The sequence below is a fragment of the Oreochromis niloticus genome, linkage group LG12 (assembly GCF_001858045.2).
Source record: "Oreochromis niloticus isolate F11D_XX linkage group LG12, O_niloticus_UMD_NMBU, whole genome shotgun sequence".
Lineage (NCBI taxonomy): Eukaryota > Metazoa > Chordata > Actinopteri > Cichliformes > Cichlidae > Oreochromis > Oreochromis niloticus.
The window spans coordinates 21,218,982-21,223,381 of record NC_031977.2 but is presented as its reverse complement, the minus strand read 5'-3'; the positions used below and the strand labels follow the sequence as shown (position 1 = coordinate 21,223,381).

General features: G+C 39.7%; 1 long non-coding RNA gene across 1 annotated transcript; it reads left to right on the top strand.

Moving 5' to 3' along the window:
* Window positions 1-841: 841 nt before the first annotated feature.
* Window positions 842-2,835, top strand: LOC109204515 (uncharacterized). Its single transcript, XR_002064009.2, has 3 exons — window positions 842-1,314; window positions 1,654-1,838; window positions 2,756-2,835. It is a non-coding gene; the product is annotated as an uncharacterized LOC109204515 (long non-coding RNA).
* Window positions 2,836-4,400: the final 1,565 nt, after the last annotated feature.

Sequence of the window (4,400 nt, the reverse complement as noted above, 5' to 3'; positions counted from 1 at the left end):
TGGTCATCAGTTCCTTGCACTGATCCTCAGTGATAAAAGCTGTTCTTTTTTTTGGTTATGAGCTGAATCTGGGAACCAAATCAAACTGCTTTTACACACCACTTAAAAGCTTGACTTTGCCTGCAGCATTGAAAACAATGACTGTGTTTGTTTTTTATAGCATCTGATGCTTTTCAACACCCATGACCTTGAAAATAGGGGCGCACAGTTAAAAAAAAACAACCAAGTCATCAGGATCTGATCAGTAACAGCAGACATACCAAAACACTTTGTGTTTTTGTAATGTGATACTGATAACACAGCGTGAATAATCAATGTCATGCTTTCATAATTGTCTTTCTCTACTTCCACGAATCCTCCGTCAGTGTGGCTCCATGTTGCTTTCATATGACAACACGATAGCTCTCAGGTCAGGGCACTATTTTATGAAGCATAGGGGAGTTGTTTAATAGATTTAATAGTGGAGTCTCCTTTGAAATGTTGCTCTAGCTCAATTTAGCTTTGTTTTAATCTTTTATAAACTGCACTGGAAAGAATAGATGTTACAGTTAGGTAATGAAAATGTGCCAAGGCTTTGGAAGCATGCAGTTATTTCCTGTCACGATCCCTTTCACTGAGTGCATTGCTGCCAACCCCCCCTTGGAGCCCAGACATTTTTGCTATTCCTTGTCTAAAGATGAGTAACCGGGCTGTTTCACAGACTTCACAGCTGTCCAAAGGGAAAATTCTTGTATTTCTTTGCGTGGTAGTCTTATAATGACAATTGTATAATAATTAATAATACTGGCAGTTCAAAAAACACGTCGGTGCTCTCCACCAACTAAAGACACTCTGACTTCCTTCCTTACCTTACCTCTGACTTCAGTAAATAATTACTTCGAAGTTTAAATCTAGCTAAAAATGCTACATTATGCATCATTCTTTCTTTTTTTAACGTATGATGATATCTTTCGAGGGTCAAATCACTCGTAAACATCGGCTTCAACACATTTTAAGCGAAGCTGCCTTTGCTTGCACACACGTACATTACTTAAATTTAAAACAAATCAATAACTGTTGGAGGAATGGGCGACTTGGCTGCACTTCCTCCCAGTGTGCAAAACTGAAGCTTGTTTGTGGGAGCTGCCATGTTGGACTTTTGGACCCAGACTCTGCGCAGTTAGTGACTTTAGGTGGAGTTGCTGGGTCACACTCCTGTCCTCACACCCACTGGACTCAAACACCCCCCCCCTTCACTTTTTACTAGTTCACCTGCTCCAGTTTTGACGGTATCTGCTGATGGGTTTGCTGTGACTGACGGCTTGTTAAATTAAGGTAAATTTACACTGTAGCTCCTGTTGATAATTCATTAGCTAGATTAGAATTAGCATATGCATTGTGTATGCCGGTTAGCATGGAATCAAATGATTCATTGGTAATTTGCTGCAGTAGTTACCATTCCTACTTTGCTTTACTGCTATGTGTCACACACGACCAAAATAACTTGTAGCTAGCATTCAGCACATCTTTGATGTTTACCTTAAAAAATGTGAATAACTTTAAGCAACCTAGTAGGTTTCAGGACTGAGGCTCAGTTTAATGACAGGTCATCTGGATTTGACATGAAATGCTATTTCATTTAATTTTTTTCCATGTTCTTTTTTTTAAACCAAGATTATAACAAGACTAATGGCTACAGCCATGCTATAGAAGCTCAGGACAGGCTGTGCAAACTAAGTGCGTGTTAGTCAAGCCAACATGCACAAAGTGAAAACACCAACTACCTGATGATGGCGCTACACGACAAATGTACCCTGAGAGGGTCTTGAATCTTGGCACAACAGCTCAGCCAAAAAACGGTAAGTGGCTGTATATTCACCTGTTCACATACTCAAACTGACACTCTAATGGCAGTGACAGCACCATGCCGGTTGATGGCCTCACCATCAGGCACAAAAATGTCTTGGCCAAGAACACTTTGACATGTGGAGACACAAAAAACCTGTGCTTTGTGGAAGACTTTTTCAGTTGCCTTTTTGGTGCCTTTTTAGTCTTTATTGAGAGGGATAGAGGGGGAAGATGGAAATACGGTTGAAGAGAGTACAGGAGTGATATGTAGCCAGCCGGCATTCAGCATATTTTTGCAGGGTTGAATGAATTTAATCACACCACAGATGGCACTGGTTAAAGTGAAGGCCACAGAGACAGGTTAGTGAGGACAGTTGGTATAGCCAGCAATGTCTTTGCAGCTATCTGATACACTAAAGCCATCTCCTCATAACCATGCACAGACATTGAGGGGCACGCGCTCCAGCCTGCCTATCCAACCCCCCCCCCAGAAAAGTACAGATGAAGTTTCACCTTCTTATTTGCTTGAATTCTTACTGATCGCACTCATACTATCCTATTTACTGCAACATGGCCTAATCCCCGACAGAAGAGAGCTGCAATCCTGAGCTGCCTGATGCAATTCCCTTACTTACCCTGTCCTTTCTCAGCAAATACAAAATCAACATTATACATGTGTTAAGGGTCCATATTAATTAAAATAATGTTTTGGGTTCATGTAAAAAAAAGATATAGATAACTAGATGAGTGACACTTTGGACTGATTTTAAGCCTGCATTTAGGGTTTGCACTTGTATTTTTGCACTTGCACCGTGTCTCTGAATGTGTGATAATATTTCAGTCAGGTGGTGTCAAAAAACAACAACAAAGTAGTCCAGACATCACACTCAAACTGACTCCATCATCTCTGTTATTTTTTTCTCTGCAGGATGTCAGACTCACACACACAACACGTTGCTACTCATGTCTCGTGGACTCTTTCATCTTGCTCGTGTTGCTGAACAGTCCACGCTGAGAGAAAGCATTTCCACGTGGAGCACCTACAGCGGCAGACAACACTGGTTCACCCTTCCGCACACCGCGACTGGATGGGTCCATCTAACACAACGTATGTGCATGTGAGGAAAATGACTCCAGACGGATTTGCTAATTCTTCTGACAAATGAGTATCGATCATGAACTCTTCAAACTAGGTTGTTTTCTATAAGCTGATGGTGTGCTAATATTTCATATGTTTTTCTGTTTGTATGACATGTTGTGATAGTTTTTTTTAATTTCCTAACAGTAACTAACATGAATGAAGTGGCCAAACACCATTTTTACCTGACTGTCACCAATAGAAGCAGGTCAGAGACATAATGGAGCTCCTCAGGGTGCTGCAATGGCATTCATAGCTAAATGTGAAGTCAAAGAAAGTGGAAGAATAGAAGGTTAGAGCGGGTATGGTCAAGCAGAATTATAAACATACAGTTTGGGGGCTTTTAAATAGAAATTGATGTTGTGGCCAAATATAAAATTTAAGTCTAAAATTATAAAGCAGAAAAACACAAGCTGTTTTAGGGTTCTTTACCAAGTAAGAAGGCATAAGGGCAGCACTTTATCTGTGCATGTGTCTTTTCTCCTTATCAAAGTAACCTCCATTTATTTATTGTTGTGCGATTACAGTTAGTGATAAAAAGGTGACCTCATAACCTCAACGATAATTCTTTATTTAGTGATCTTTTTCCTCAGTCTTGAAGAATTTTCTTTTTTAAGTAAATTTACTTTTATCTCTAATCTTGGTAATTCTGAGTTGTTGATTTTTTTTCTGAGAAAAGTAACCCACCCTTCTGTCGTCATACTTTTCTTTTCTGTTCTTCTATTTTCCCCCTCTTTTTTTTTTACATTGCCATTCGTATTAGCATATCCAGGATGAAATTTAATGGCACCAAGAGTTGTTTATGAGGCCTCATGTGACGGACTCGGATTAATTTGCCAATTCCTCCCAGGGTGTGTTTGGGTTGTGCAAACTTGTAAGAAAGCCTTCTTTTCCTTTTCAAGACGTCCCTGCGGCGTTTACTGTAAATATAAATGTGGTGTCAGTTAACTGGTTAAAAAAAGGCAGGGCTGCGGTTTTCCATTCAAAACCACACAGCTGCTGAAGTGTTTCCTTCATCTTCTTTCCGCCTCTCATCTCATCTCTCCGGTCTATCTCCTGTTCATCCACATTAAAGGCATACTGCTAATTCAGGAAAGGTTCAGCTCCTGCTTTTAAGCTTTACTGCATAATAGGTCAATATCCCATTTAAGCAGGAAGGACTAGAGTCATTGATCAAAATTATTTTTACTTTCTTACTTGCATACAGTACTGTGCGTGTGAGAAAGTCTTGAGCCACCGCTCATTACTTTATTTTTTGTGTAAAAAGTAAGCTTGAGTACTTTTCTGATGGTATTTCAAAGTTTTTCTTCAGTCATTTGCTGCTTTTTCACTCATTTTCAGTTCAGTCCTTCTACTTGAACATTTTCAGAGGAATGCTTTGTATGTTAAGCAACTTAACACTGACCTACGAATCATTCAAGCATAAAAAAGGGAT